Source organism: Triticum aestivum, chromosome 6D, assembly GCF_018294505.1.
Source record: "Triticum aestivum cultivar Chinese Spring chromosome 6D, IWGSC CS RefSeq v2.1, whole genome shotgun sequence".
NCBI classification, from domain to species: Eukaryota; Viridiplantae; Streptophyta; class Magnoliopsida; order Poales; family Poaceae; genus Triticum; species Triticum aestivum.
Genome location: NC_057811.1, coordinates 385146867 through 385163595, shown reverse-complemented (window position 1 = coordinate 385163595; position 16729 = coordinate 385146867).

The window sequence follows — 16729 nt, the reverse complement described above, 5'->3', positions numbered from 1 at the left end:
TTTGGGGCGTTTGTCGAGGATCACATCGTCCCTGTCCATCGTGGAGCACAGCGCGGTTAATTCTTCGGTCGCGAGGACTTCAGATAGTGCCTCAAGGGCCAGGGATGCGGTTTTGTTTTCAGCGCGGAGTGCTATGTCCGGATCACTGACGAGAGTGATTATACCGTTTGGTCCGGGCATTTTGAGCTTCATATACCCGTAATGTGGTATAGCTTGGAAGCATGTAAAAGCATCCCGCCCCAACAAGGCGTGGTATCCGCTGCTGAAAGGGGCCACTTGGAAAGTGATTTCTTCAGACCGATAATTCTCTGGTGTGCTGAATACTACGTCCAGTGTGATTTTTCCCGCGCACCGCGCCTCCCGACTAGGAATCATTCCTCGGAAGGTTGTGCTACTTTGCTTGATGCGGCTCCTGTCTATTTCTATTTTATGGAGTGTATCCTCATAAATTAGGTTTAGTCCGTTGCCGCCGTCCATGAGGACCTTAGTCAGTCGAAACCCGTCCACGATAGGACTGAGGACTAATGCAGCTGGTACTCGGACTGTCATGTACCTCGGTTCATCCCTGGCATTAAATGTTATAGCCGTGTCGTTCCAAGGGTTTATTGCAGCGAGTTGGCAGACTTCGGCGAGGTCGCGAAGTGCCCTTTTGCGCTTGTTGTTTGAAGCAAATGTCTCGAAGACCGTCAATACTCTTGTGTCATCGTTTTCTGGAGGGTGCTTCTCTGGGGTATCCTTGATAAGGATGTCTTCACCGTTCTTGGCTACCTGCCGGAGTATCCAACATGCTCTAAGGCTGTGGGTTGCCACAGTATCTGTTGTCGTGTGTATTTTGCATGGGCCATCGAGCCATCCCTCCAGAACGGTTCCGTGCCGCATAATGGGTTTATGTTTCTCGACTGTTGGACTGGGCGTGCCACGGGGATGCGCCCTCTTCGCCTGTAGGAGGAGTTGAGTTGGGACCGACGGTTCCCAGCGAGCTGCCTGAGTTTTCCACGCACTTTCCATTGCGTTGTACTTCTGTACGATAGTTTCTAAGTCAGCGAACTTCAGTATGCGGCGGCGATTGATTGCGTTGAGAATTCCTTCATCCGTGCAATTGTTGCGGAACGCTGATATTGTGTCCTCGTCGCGGCAATTTTTTACCTTGTCTTTGACAAGGAGGAATCTGGCCCAGAAGTGGTGGACCATTTCCTGACACTGCTGTTTTATGCTCATGAGAGCATCTATGTCTGGGTGGGTGGGTGGAATTAAATCCGAACCCCAACCTGACCAATTGTTCGGAGTCAGAAGACCTTCCAGACTCAACAGTGCGGGCTCCGGAGTATCTTCTGATTGTTTAGGACTGCCATCCGATTCTATGTTCGGAGGGCTGGTCGCGTCCTTTCGCTGGTGGGTATCCGGTTCTTCTTGATCGGCGACCCGAACATAGCCCGTCTTCAATATAGAAGAAGATTCACCGTCCCGCTCCTCGACCACCGCTATCTGGTGGGTGACCGGTGGAGTTTTGATTTCTCCTTGATCGGTTTTAAGTCCGATCCGATCGTAATCTGTGGCAATTCCCAAAGCGGCGATGCGATCTAGGAGCTCGTTCAAGGACGAAAACTCAGCCGGATCCATCTGCTTGGAGTGTTCGGAGTTGATGTGAAGGGGGTTTTCGATGGCCCGAGAGGTCATCGTCGGCTCAACGGCCGAACGGGCGATCATGGTAAAGCCGCCCAGCCAGCGGGTTTGGCCTGGGGCCAGGACTCCCCCGGAGGTGATGTTGTCTTTAAGGAATAGGCAAGCCATCGAACCTTCCGTCGACGGCACAGTGGAACTCTCAATGAAAGCACCAATGTCGGTGTCAAAACCGGCGGATCTCGGGTAGGGGGTCCCGAACTGTGCGTCTAGGATCGATGGTTACAGGAGAAAGGGGACACGATGTTTACCCAGGTTCGGGCCCTCTCTATGGAGGTAAGACCCTACTTCCTGCTTGATTGATCTTGATGAATATGAGTGTTACAAGAGTTGATCTACCACGAGATCATAATGGCTAAACCCTAGAAGTCTAGCCCGGATGACTAGGGTAATGAGTCTCTGCTATCCAGACTACACCCTCCGGTTTATATAGACACCGGAGGAATCTAGGGTTACATAGAGTCGGTTACATAGGGAGGAATCTTCATAGTTGATCGCCAATCTTGCCTTCCACGCCAAGGAGAGTCCAATCTGGACACGGGTAGAGTCTTCGGCCTTCATGTCTTCACAGCCCATCAGTCCGACCCATGGATAACAGGTCGGACGCCCGAGGACCCCTTAGTCCAGGACTCCCTCAGTCATCCCCGCGGGCCATGTGGATGTGGAGAATAAAATCCTCGATCCATACCGCGGGATCAGTTGTTCCATCGTATGATTCGATGTTTACGGGTTTAAACCCTTCCGGGAATTCATGATCCATTACTTTGTGAGTGAAGCAAAGAGGGTGTGCGGCGCCTCTATTTCGGGCCGCATCGCGACGTAGCTCCGATGGAGTCCGTCTGCGGTTTTTGGCCCGGGCGTGACTAGGTTTGTCACGTCCGAATAGATAGCCGTCCTCGCGTGTCAAGGCACGTCCTCGCGATCCGTAGATCGATCTTGTATGTCCTGCTCTACTATCCAGGTCTTGACGAAGGTCATATGTATAACCCCGAGTTGTCTTATCCCTGCCTTTAAGGCGAGGTGGGGCAGTCTGGTGTTCGGCTTGAGTTGTCATTTTATCCCGACCACGTGGTGGTCGGTCAGCCGCATTGCGCGATGCTGGTGCGGGCTCTGGCGCCTCGTCATCGAACTGAGGTAGCATTTTGTGCTTCGGGTAACTTTTGGCTGGGCGTTTAAGGTTGTATTCCTCGGCTGCCAGGACATCAGTCCATCTGTCATTGAGCAGGTCTTGGTCAGCTTGAAGCTACTGCTGCTTCTTTTTCAGGCTCCTCGCAGTGGCTATTAGCTCAAGCTTAAAGCGCTCCTGCTCGAGAGGTTCCTCAGGCATGATGAAATCCTCATTGCCGAGGCTCACCTCCTCCTCAGAGAGCAGATGATAACTACCGTCCTCCGAGTCTTCTTCTATGTCCTGTTCATCAGGGCTAACTTTCCCATCTTCCCAATTGTCTTGTTCGACAATTTGTTCGTCGGGGTCTTCTGTGTCTTCGGCACCATCCAGAGTGTTATCATCTCCTATGCCGGTGTTGCTGTCTTTGTTGCAGCGTGATTTAGAGCGGCGCCGCTGACGACGGCGCTTTGGTTGTGTCTTAGGAGGGTCATCCTTAGCTGGGTTCTCCTTGTCGTTGCCGCTATTATCTTTTGGTGCATCCACCATATATACGTCATATGAGGAAGTGGCCGTCCATCGTCTTCTCCGGCATCGTCGTCCATACTATCGATGTCTTCGGAGTCATAGTCAAGCATGTCGGTTAGGTCTTCTACAGTGGCTATGATGTGGGCGGTGGGTGGGAAACAAAATTCTCCATCATCAGCCTCTAGTTCAAACCGGATATAACTCGACTGAGAGTCCTCCGCTAGGGATAGATTCTTTAAGGAGTTCAGCACATCGCCTAAAGGTGAGTGCCGGAAGATGTCCGCGGCGCTGAATTCGGCGATCAATGACCGATCCTGCTCGACATACGCGGACGTATATGGCTCGGAACTTATAGCACGAAACGAGTCCGAGGTTCCGGTGACACAGACATCACCCAAAGTTAGGTCTGTGTGCGGCTCCAACGCCGCGGATCTGTGGCCTCCATGGCGGGGTAGAGCTTCCCGTCCTCGGATGGCGCAATCTGCTCCGGATCTAAGGCCAGAGTGGTTACAGGTGCAATTTCCTGGGTATGGTCCAATGATAGATTTAAGTCATGTTCATTGTGGCGACGGGGAGCGACTGTCGCGGTCTTGAATACGTCGAAGATTTCAAGCTCCCAAATCTGACCTGATGGCCAGGGGCATAGCTGTCGATCTGCTCCAGATGGCCAAATGAGTTGGCCCGCAGTGAGAAGCAACCGAACATGAAGATCTGTCCGGGGAGGAAGGCTTCCCCTTGGACAGCATCGTTGTTGACGATTGAAGGAGCCATCGACCTTTTGAGGACGGCATAGTGGAACTCTCAATGAAAGCACCAATGTCGGTGTCAAAACCGGCGGATCTCGGGTAGGGGGTCCCGAACTGTGCGTCTAAGGTGGATGGTAACAGGAGACGGGGGACACAATGTTTACCCAGGTTCTGGCCCTCTCTATGGAGGTAATACCCTACTTCCTGCTTGATTGATCTTGATGAATATGAGTATTACAAGAGTTGATCTACCACGAGATCGTAATGGCTAAAACCCTAGAAGTCTAGCCTGTGTGACTATATCTGTTTCCGGACTAAGCCCTCCGGTTTATATAGACACCGGAGGGGACTAGGGTTGCACAAAGTCGGTTACAGAGAAAGGAATCTTCATATTTGGTCGCCGAGCTTGCCTTCCACGCCAAGGAGAGTCCCATCCGGACACGGGTAGAGTCTTCGGTCTTTGTATCTTCGTAGCCCATCAGTCCGGCCCATGGCTAACAGGCCAGACGCCCGAGGACACCTTAGTCCAGGACTCCCTCAAACGTCACATTGTATGCCCCTTGTGATGGCAACCTTTATTATGCAGTATGTCACATTTATTCTTCACCATCACAAGTTCGTACAACGCTCAATTTTCTCTGACACTAAATGATCTCACACTTTTAGAAGCAATTTTTGTTGCCTTATTGCACCGATGACAACTTACTTGAGGGATCTTGCTCAATCCCTAGGTAAGTATGGTGGACTCTTGAAAATAAGGTTGGGGTTTAATGGTTTTTGGATGCACAAGTAGTATCTCTACTTAGTGCATAATTTTTGGCTACCAAAGATAGAGGCAAGCACCACATGTTGAAGGATCTATGACAATATAACTTCTATGTGAATATGAACAAACATAAATCATTACACTGTCTTCCTTGTCAAACGTCAACAATTTTGGCATATAATATTTTGATGGGGGCTCACGATCACAAAAGATTTCTAGGATAGTGTATTTATATCTGAATCTTCTCTTCCCTTATTAATTATTTCATGAGTTGCATCATTGACCAATGCTATGTTTGTCAATCTCTAATAAAATTTTCTACTTATACTTTTCCTTATGTGGTGTCATCACCTACCATAGGATTAGCATATGATCTTTTAAATTTATTTCCTCTCTTTTTATTGATACATGAAAGTAAAGAAAGCAAAAACTCAAGCTAAACTTTATTATATATCTTGCACACACGATTACAAGGATAGATCACTAAGCAAACTCTCGAAATGAAAGGATTGAACTAAACTTTTATTCATCTAAAGCAAAGGATAACTATGGATCGAACTAAATTAAGTAAAGGCAAAAGATAGTAGGGATGATACGATACCGAGGCACCTCCCCCAAGCTTGGCGAAAGCCTAGGGGAGTGCCGATACCTGTAACTCAATTTTCTTTTGGTGGTGAAGAAGAAGGTGGTGGTGATGAAGTAGATGTGATCTTGTCCTCGGGTTTCCATGGCACAGGTCCACCATCGTAAGAGGAAGAATGAGTCTCACGGGTCCTGCAACTGGCAGCCAAACTCACACCTTTAAACCTCGCCTCATATTCAAAGACCTGGTTTTGAAGATCATAGATCTGGCTTTGGAGGAAGTTAATTTGCTCATTGAGGGTGAAGGCGATGTCCTTCATGGACTTTCCATCCACCTTGAGATCACGAGAAAGGTCTGTGATCATGAGGTGATTGGCATTGAGTCCATGCTCCACCATCCCCTTGCACCGGAAGACTTCATGCTCCATAGCTTCAAGCCTGGCCTCCATGGTTCCCATCCCCTTGGGTCCTTGCACATCACGGATGTGCAGCACCCCCTCATGCATCTGGATGGGCTGAGGGTGCTGCACCACCTCCCGCAGATATGGGTTGATGACGTTATTGAAGAACTTGTCCTTGGAGGAGCTTAAAGCGGCCATGGTAGATGGGATCTGACAGAAAACAACAAAGAAAAGAGAACAGAAGATTTCTCCGCGATACAGTGGTCAATAGGTTCGGGGGGTATATAAAGATTTTTTATCTTGGGAAACGAGCAAGCGGAAGAAAAACGGAGTCCAGATGGTGCCCCAGGTGAGCACAACCCACCTGGGCGCGCCAGGCTGCCAGGCACGCCCTCGTGTCTTGTGCCCACTAGGGTATGCTTCCTGGAAGTTTCTTATTTTCCTAATTTTCTAAATATTCCAAAACTGACAAAAAATATTTTTGCGGATTTTTCGGAGTCCGTTTACTTACCGTATCACGTACCTCCTTATTTTCACGATTCTGGAGTGTTCCGGAAGGACTCTTTTATGTGTTCTTCCAGTGTCAAAGTTTGGATAATATGGCTTTCAACATTAATGGGTGTACCTGATATATAATGTTTTATTCGTTGCCCATTAACAACCTTCGGGTTAGTACTGATGCGGCTTGAAGCTACGTCGGTATTTCCCCAAAGAGAAAGGCATGATGCAGCACAACGACGGTAGGTATTTCCCTCAGTGAAGAAACCAAGGTTATCGAACCAGTAAGAGAACCAAGCAACACAACGTAAACAGCCCCTGCACACCGATAACAAATCCTCACAACCCGACGTGTAGAACGGGTTGTCACTCCCTTTCGGGTAGCGGCGCCCCAAGATGGGCAAACGGACGTGAGGAAATTTTTAGTAGATTGAACGTCAAATAAAATAAATAAGAATAAAACACAGCAAGGTATTTTCGTGTTTTTGGTTTTATAGATCTGAAAATAAATGCAAAGAAAAAGTAGATCGCAAAGGCAAATATATGAGAAAGAGACCCGGGGGCCATAAGTTTCACTAGTGGCTTCTCTCGAGAAAATAGAAAACGGTGGGTGAAGAAATTACTGTTGGGCAATTGATAGAACTTCAAATGATCATGACGATATCCAGGCAATGATCATTATATAGACATCACGTCCAAGATTAGTAGACCGACTCCTGCCTGCATCTACTACTATTACTCCACACATCGACCGCTATCCAGCATGCATCTAGTGTATTAAGTTCATGGAAAAACGGAGTAATGCAATAAGAACGATGAAATGATGTAGAAAAGATCTATCTATGTAGATATAGACCCCATCGTTTTATCCTTAGTAGCAACGATACATACGTGTCGGTTCCCCTTCTTTCACTGGGATCAAGCACCGTAAGATCGAACCCACTACAAAGCACCTCTTCCCATTGCAAGATAAATAGATCAAGTTGGCCAAAAAAACCAAATATCGGAGAAGAAATACGAGGCTATAAGCAATCATGCATAAAAGAGATCAAAGAAACTCAAATACTTTCATGGATATAAAAAGATATAACTGGTCATAAACTCAAAGTTCATCATATCCCAACAAACACACCGCAAAAGAGTTAAATCATATGGATCTCCAAGAGACCATTGTATTGAGAATTTAGCGAGAGAGAGGAAGCCATCTAGCTACTAACTACGGACCCGAAGGTCTACAAAGAACTACTCACGCATCATCGGAGAGGCACCAATGGAGGTGGTGAACCCCATCCGAGATGGTGTCTAGATTGGATCTGGTGGTTCTGGACTCTACAACGGCTGGATCAATATTTCGTCGACTCCCCTAGGGTTTCTGGAGTATTGGGGTATTTATAGAGCAAAGAGGCGGTCCGGGGGCACCCGAGGTGGGCACAACCCACCAGGGCGCTCATGGGCCTCCTGGTGCGCCCTGGTGGGTTGTGCTCTCCTTGGAGCACCCCCAGGCTCAACCAGGGCCCATTACGTGTCTTCTGGTCCATAAAAAATCTCCGTAAAGTTTCGTGGCATTTGGACTCCGTCTGATATTGATTTCCTGCGATGTAAAAAACATGTAGAAAACAGCAACTGGCACTTGGCACTATGTCAATAGGTTAGTACCAAAAAATGATATAAATGACTATAAAATGATTATAAAACATCCAAGATTGATAATATAACAGCATGGAACAATCAAAAATTATAGATACGTTGGAGACGTATCAGCATCCCCAAGCTTAATTCCTACTCGTCCTCGAGTAGGTAAGTGATAAAACAGAATTTTTGATGTGGAATGCTGCCTAACATGTCATATCATATTATCTTCTTTATAGCATGGACATTTGGAATTTTATGTGATTCAAAGCAATAGTCTATTTTTGACATGATAATTTAAATACTCAAGCATATCAACAAGCAACCATGTCTTTCAAAATATCAACGCTAAAATAAGTTATCCCTAGCCCATCATGCTCAACCATTGATCCATTCATGAAATACACTCGCATATTAGCTACACCCAATACTCAAGTACGATCATATTGTCTCCTAGTTGGTGCTTTTATAAGAGAAGAGGGAGACTCAAATTCAAAACAAAAATTTCATAAAGTAAAAGAAAGGCCCTTCGCAGAGGGAAGTAGGGATTTGTAGAGGTGCCAGAGCTCAAAGCGAAAAACTTAGAGATAAAAACATTTTGGGAGGTGTATCCATCCCACCAACGAAAATGACTTAGTGTTCCCAACACTTTCCATGCTAGATATATCATAGGCGGTTCCCAAACAGAAAATAAAGTTTATTCCTTTTCCACCATAGTTTCACAATCTATGGCTAGCCGTATCCACGGTTGCCCTCCATACCAACACTTTCTAAGGAATTTATTATTTGACAACATAAAGTAAATTCATTTTTTTCATTTTGGGATTGGGCATCCCTAAAACCTTTGCCTTACTCTCGTGCAATGACAAGTGAATAAACAATCATCGTGAGAATAACACATCCAGCATGAAAAATATTAGCCACCCCTCACCGCTCCGCGAGCGAAACAAACACACAAAAGAGAAGTTTATTTTCAAATTTAGAGATGGCACATGCAAATTTGCTTGGAATGGCAAAAGAATACCGCATATAGGTAGATATAGTGGACTCATGTGGCAAAAATGGTTTAAAGGATTTTGGATGCACAAGTAGAGATCATACTTAGTGAAAAATGAAGGCTAGCAAAAGGTTGAGAAGCGACCAACAAAGAAATGAATAATCTCATAAGCAAGCATTAAGCATAATTAACACCAAATAATTCACCACAAGTAGGATATAATTTCGTTGCATGACTATTGACTTTCGTGTGCATAGGGAATCACAAACCTTAACAACAATATTATTACTAACGCATAATTACTCATCAACATAACTCACATATCACATCATCATATCTCAAAACTATTACTAAGAATCAAGTTTATTTTGTCCAATGATCTTCATGAAAGTTTTTATTATATCCTTCTTGGATATCTATCACTTTGGGTCTAATTTTCATGTGTTGCTTTTCATAAGCTCAAACAAATATAAGTGAAGATCATGAGCATAATTTTCTCTTTCTCTCAAAATAATTTAAGTGAAGCAAGAGAGAATTTCTTGAAAATTTTACTAACTCTCAAATAAATCTAAGTGAAGTAAGAGAGCATTTCTTCAAAAATACTAAAGCACACCGTGCTCAAAAAGATATAAGTGAAGCACTAGAGCAAGTCCATAGCTCATAAAAATTTAAGTGAAGCATAGACAGCAATTCTAACAAGTCATGACATAATTTTGGCTCTCTCAAATAGGTGTGTCCAGCACGGGATCAAGACTTAAAACACACAATAAAACAAGCAAAGACTCATATCATATAAGACGCTCCAAGCAAAACACATAGTATGTGACGAATAAAAATATAGCTTCGAGTAAAATTCCGATTGTCGTTAGAAGAAAGAGGGGATGCCACTCGGGGGCATCCCCAAGCATAGTTGGTTGCTCATTTTTGGATAATAGCTTGGGATGCCAGGGCATCCCCAAGCTTAGGCTCTTCTATCCTTCCTTCATCCATCGTAAGATAACCCAAAACTTGAAAACTTCAATCACACAAAACTCAACAAAACCTTCGTGAGATCCGTTGGTATAAGAAAGCAAACCACTACTATAAGTATTGTATCAAGCCAATTCATATTTTATTTTTGTATTATATCTACTCTATTCCAACTTTTCTATGGAAAAAGCTCATCAAAGAAAACCATAGAGCCATCAAAACAAGCACACAACGCAAAGAAAACAGAATCTGTCAAAACAAAACTATGTGTAGCAATCTGACTATTTTGAATACTTATGTAACTCCAAAAATTCTGAAAAATTAGGACGACCAGGGTAATTTGTATATTAATCTTCTTCAAAAAGAGCCAGGGCAAAAATACTTTTCTATGATTTATGAAAATTATTTTCGTGAGTGCATAAGTTTCTGTTTTTCAGCAAGATCAAACAACTATCACCCAAGAAGATCCTAAAGGATTTACTTGGCACAAACACTAACTAAAACACAAAAAACACAATCATAACAGTAGCATAATTGTTCAAACACTCAAGAACAGAAAGCAAAAAGCAAAAATAAATTTTATTCATTGGGTTGCCTCCCAACAAGCGCTATAGTTTTATGCCCTTAGCTAGGCATAAAGCAAGGATCTAAGTTTTGTCCTCTTTGGTTCGAGATCCATAAGATGCCCTCATGATTGATTCATATGGTGGACTAATTCCTGTACTAGGGAAGTGTTCCATACCTTTCCTCAAAGGAAATTGGAACTTAATATTGCCTTCTTTCATATCAATCATGGCACCAATAGTGCGTAAAAATGGTCTACCAAGAATAATTGGACAAGACGGATTGCAATCAATATCAAGAAAAATAAATCTACGGGAACGTAATTCCTATTTTCAAGAATAAGAACATCATTAATTCTTCACATAGGCTTTTTCATAGTAGAATCCGCCAAGTGCAAATTTAAAGAACACGATTCAATATCTGTAAGACCAAGCACATCACATAAAGATTTCGGAATTGTAGAAATACTAGCACCCAAGTCACACAAAGAAAAACACTCATAATTTTTAATCTTGAATTTGATAGTAGGTTCCCATTCATCATGCAATTTTCTAGGAATTGAAATTTCTAATTCCAATTTTTCTTCAAAACCTTTCATCATAGCATCAACAATATGTTTAGTAAAAGCTTTATTTTGTTCATAGGCATGAGGTGAATTTATCACGGATTGCAACAAAGAAATACAATAAATCAAAGAGCAACTATCATAATTAAAGTCTTTGTAACCCAAAAGAGTGGGCACATCACTAGTTAAAGTTTTAACCTCTCCAAACCCACTTTTAGCAATTTTCTCAACAAGATTTTCACCCTCTGAATCATCGGGACGCCTTATAGCCAAAGTTGACTCTTCTCCAGTCCCTTTTTCATCAATCTTAATTTTAGTAAACAAGGAATCAACAGAAGAAACACCAATCATTTTAAGATCTTCATCACTTTTGCGAAAGTAGTCACTAGAAAACGCTTTTTCTAAAAATTCTCTTTTAGCTCTAAGCATAGTGGTTCTTTTCTTACTTTCATCCATAGAAAAATAAAGAGCTTTAATTGATTCATCAACCTTAGGCACAAAAAATTCCATCTTGAGATTTTCCACATCATGAGAAATTCTATCAACACTTCTAGACAAATCATCAATCTTACTCAACTTTTCTTCTATGGAAGTGTTGAAAACTTTTTGCGTACTGATAAATTCTTTAATATTATTCTCAAGATCAGAGGTGTTCCTATTATTATTGTAAGATTGATTTCCATAGGAATTACCATAATTATTAGAGGAATTACTTGGAAAAGACCTAGGACTAAAATTACCTCTATAAGCATTGTTGTTGAAATTATTTCGAGGGATAAAATTCACATCTATGGCATCACTATTTTGCTCAATCAAAGTAGACAAAGGCATATCATTAAAATCAATAGGAGCACTTTTACTAACAACCAATTTCGTAAGAGCATCAACTTTTTCACTCTAAGAAGAAATTTCTTCAACCGAATTAACTTTTTTACTAGTAGGAGCCCTTTCGGTATGCCATTGTGAATAATTTGCCATGATATTATCAAGCAATTTGGTGGCTTCACCCAAAGTAATTTCCATAAAAGTACCACCCGCGGCGGAATCTAAAAGATTACGAGAAACAAAATTCAACCCCGCATAAAATTTTTGTATCATCATCCAAAGATTTAACCCATGAGTTGGGCAATTCCTTAGCATCATTTTCATCCTTTCCCTAGATTGTGCAACATGCTCATGTTCAAGTTGCTTGAAATTCATGATCTGGGTTCTAAGGGAAATATTTTTTGCGGGCGGAAAATACTTAGTGATAAAAGCATCTTTGCACTTATTCCAAGAATCCATACTATTGCGAGGCAAAGAAGAGAAACAAATTTTTGCAGAATCACCAAAGATAACAGAAATAATTTCATCTTCACCACATCATTGTCCACATCTTTTTTCTTTTTCATATCGAATAATTCCACGAAGGTATTAAGATGGGACGCGGCATCCTCATTAGGAGTACCGGAAAATTGATCTTTCATAACAAGATTCAGCAAAGCAGTATTAATATCACAAGACTCCGCACTAGTGGAGGGAGGAGCAATCGGAGTGCCAATAAAATCATTGTTGTTGGTATTTGAGAAATCACAAAACTTGGTGTTCTCTTGAGTCATGATGACTACACAACAAGATTGCACTCAAAAACAGATCTGACAAGAAAACGACGAACAGAAAAAAAAGAGGCATATAAATTGGCAAATTTTGTGAAGTGGGGGAGAGGAAAACGAGAGGCAAATGGCAAATAATTTAAATTGCGAGGAGATGAGATTTGTGATTAGGAACCTGGTATATGTTGAAGATCCTCCCCAGCAACGGCGCCAGAAATTCCTTTTGATGCGGCTTGAAGCTTCGTCGGTATTTCCCCAAGGAGGAAGGGGTGATGCAGCACAGCGACGGTAGGTATTTCCCTTAGTGAAGAAACCAAGGTTATCGAACAAGTAGGAGAACCAAGCAACACAACGTAAACAGCCCCTGCACACAGATAACAAATCCTCGCGACACGATGTGTAAAAGGGGTTGCCAATCCCTTTCGGGTAGCGGCGCCCCAAGATGGGCAAATGGATGTGAGGAAATTTGTAGTAGATTGATAGATCGAACGCCAAATAAAATAAATAAGAATAAAACACATCAAGGTATTTTTGTATTTTTGGTTTTATAGATCTAAAAATAAATGCAAAGGAAAAGTAGATCGCAAAGGCAAATATATGAGAAAGAGACCCGGGGGCCGTAGGTTTCACTAGTGGCTTCTCTCGAGAAAATACCAAACGGTGGGTGAACAAATTACTATTGGGCAATTGATAGAACTTCAAATAATCATGACGATATCCAGGAAATGACCATTATATAGGCATCACGTCCAAGATTAGTAGACCGACTCCTGCCTGCATCTACTACTATTACTCCACACATCGACCGCTATCCAGCATGCATCTAGTGTATTAAGTTGGAAAAATGGAGTAATGCAATAAGAACGATGACATGATGTAGACAAGATCTATCTATGTAGAGATAGACCCCATCGTTTTATCCTTAGTAGTAATGATACATACGTGTCGGTTCTCCTTCTTTCACTGGGATCAAGCACCGTAAGATCGAACCCACTACAAAGCACCACTTCCCATTGCAAGATAAATAGATCAAGTTGGCCAAACAAAACCCAAATATCGGAGAAGAAATACGAGGCTATAACCAATCATGCATAAAAGAGATCAAAGAAACTCAAATACTTTCATGGATATAAAAAGATATAACTGATCATAAACTCAAAGTTCATCAGATCCCAATAAACACACCGCAAAAGAGTTACATCATATAGATCTCCAAGAGACCATTGTATTGAGAATTCAGCGAGAGAGAGGAAGCCATCAAGCTACTAACTATGGACCCGAAGGTCTACAAAGAACTACTCACGCATAATCGGAGAGGCACCAATAGAGGTGGTGAACCCCATCCAAGATGGTGTCCAGATTGGATCTGGTGGTTCTGGACTCTGCGGCGGCTGGATCAATATTTTGTCAACTTCCCTAGGGTTTCTGGAATATTGAGGTATTTATAGAGCAAAGAGGCGGTCCGGGGGCACCCGAGGTGGGCACAACCCAGCAGGGCGCGCCCGGGCCTCCTGGCGAGCCCTGGTGGGTTGTGCTCTCCTCAGAGCACCCCCTAGGCACAGCCAGGGCCCAGTACGTGTCTTCTGGTCCATAAAAAATATTTGTAAAGTTTCGTGGCATTTGGACTCCGTCTGATATTGATTTCCTACGATGTAAAAAACATGCAGAAAACAACAACTGGCCCTTGGCACTATGTCCATAGGTTAGTACCAAAAAATGATATTAAATGATTATAAAACATCGAAGATTGATAATATAACAGCATGGAACAATCAAAAATTATAGATACGTTGGAGACGTATCAAGTACCTTCGGCATTATTTATTTTGATAGCTCCAGACCGATAAACCTCCTCGATAACATAGGGTCCTTCCCATTTGGAGAGGAGTTGTCCTACAAAGAACCTGAAACGAGAGTTGTACAAAAGAACATATTCTCCGACTTTGAACTCACGCTTTTGGATTCTTTTATCATGCCATCTTTTAACCTTTTCTTTAAATAATTTGGCATTTTCGTAAGCTTGGGTTCTCCTTTCATCTAATGAGCTAATATCAAATAACCTCTTTTCACCGACAAGTTTGAAATCATAATTGAGTTCTTTAACTGCCCAATATGCTTTATGTTCTAACTAAAGAGGCAAATGACAAGCTTTTCCATAAACCATTTTATAAGGAGACATACCCATAGGATTTTTATATACTGTTCTATAAGCCCAAAGTGCATCATCTAATTTATTAGACCAATTCTTCCTGGACCTATTGACAGTCTTTTGAAAATTAATTTTATTTTTCTATTGCTAAGTTCAACTTGACCACTAGACTGGATGATAAGGTGATGCAATTCTATGGTTAACATCATACTTGGCAGGCATTTTATGGAAAGCACAATGAATAAAGTGTGAACCACCATCAGTCATTAAATATCTAGGACTCCAAACCTTGGGAAAATAAATTCCTTAAGCATTTTAATAGAGGTGTTGTGATCAGCACTACTAGTTGGAATAGCTTCTACCCATTTAGTAACATAATCAACAGCAACCAAAATATGTGTATACCCATTAGAGGAAGGAAAAGGTCCCATGTAATCAAATCCCCAAACATCAAATGGTTCAACAGCAAGTGAATAATCCATAGGCATTTCTTGACGCTTACCGATATTACCTATTCTTTGACATTCATCACAAGATAAGACGAACTTACGGGCATCCTTGAAGAGAGTAGGCCAATAAAATCTAGACTGCAATACCTTGTGAGCAGTTATGTCTCCAGCATGATGCCCTCCATAAGCTTCGGAGTGACATTTCCGTAGGATTTGTCCCTGTTCATGCTCAGGTACACAACATCTAACAATACCATCTACTCCTTCTTTATAAAGATGTGGTTCATCCCAAAAGTAGTGTCTCAAATCATAGAAGATTTTTTTCTTTTGTTGGTATGTAATGCTAGGTGGTAAATATTTAGCAACAATGTAATTAGCATAATCAGCATACCAAGGAGTGCTACTCGAGACATTTATTGCAGCTAGCTGCTCATCAGGAAAACTATCATCAATAGGTACTGGGTCATCAAGCACATTTTCAAGCCTAGACAAGTTATCAGCTACTGGGTTCTCAGCTCCTTTCCTATCAGTAATATGTAAATCAAATTCTTGTAGCAAGAGAACCCATTGAATAAGTCTAGGTTTAGCATCTTTCTTTTCCATAAGATATTTAATAGCAGCATGGTCGGTGTGAACAATAACTTTAGAGTCAACAATGTAAGATCTAAATTTATCACAAGCAAACACCACTGCTAGAAATTCTTTTTCAGTGGTGGCATAGTTTCGTTGTGCACTGTCTAGAGTTTTACTAGCATAATGAATAACATTCAGTTTCATATCAACTCTTTGTCCTAGAACAGCACCAACAACATAATCACTAGCATCACACATAATTTCGAAAGGCAAGTTCCAATCAGGTGGTTGAACAATATGTGCAGAAATTAAGGCTTTCTTGAGTGTTTCAAAGGCTTCAAAAGAATCATCATCGAAAACAAAAGGAATATCCTTTTGTAAAAGATTTGAAAGAGGCCTAGAAATTTTAGAAAAGTCTTTGATAAATCTCCTATAGAAAGTAGCATGACCTAGGAAACTATGAATACCTTTGATATCTTTAGGACATGGCATTTTCTCAATGTCATCAACCTTAGCTTTGTCCACTTCAATACCCTTTTCAGAAATGTTATGACCCAAGACAATACCCTCATTAACCATAAAGTGGCACTTCTCCCAATTCAAGACGAGATTTGTTTGTTCACATCTCTGCAAAACTCGATCAAGATTGCTTAAACAATTATCAAAAGACTTCCCATAAACAGAGAAGTCATCCATGAAAACCTCACCAATCTTTTCACAAAAGTCAGAGTATATAGCAGTCATACATCTTTGAAAGGTAGCAGGTGCATTGCATAAACCAAAAGGCATACATCTATAAGCATAAGTTCCAAAGGGACAAGTGAAAGTGGTCTTTTCTTGATCAGGTTGAGAAACATGTATTTGTGAAAAAATAGAATATCCATCAAGAAAGCAAGAGTGTGTGTGTTAGATAATCTTTCTAGCATTTGATCAATA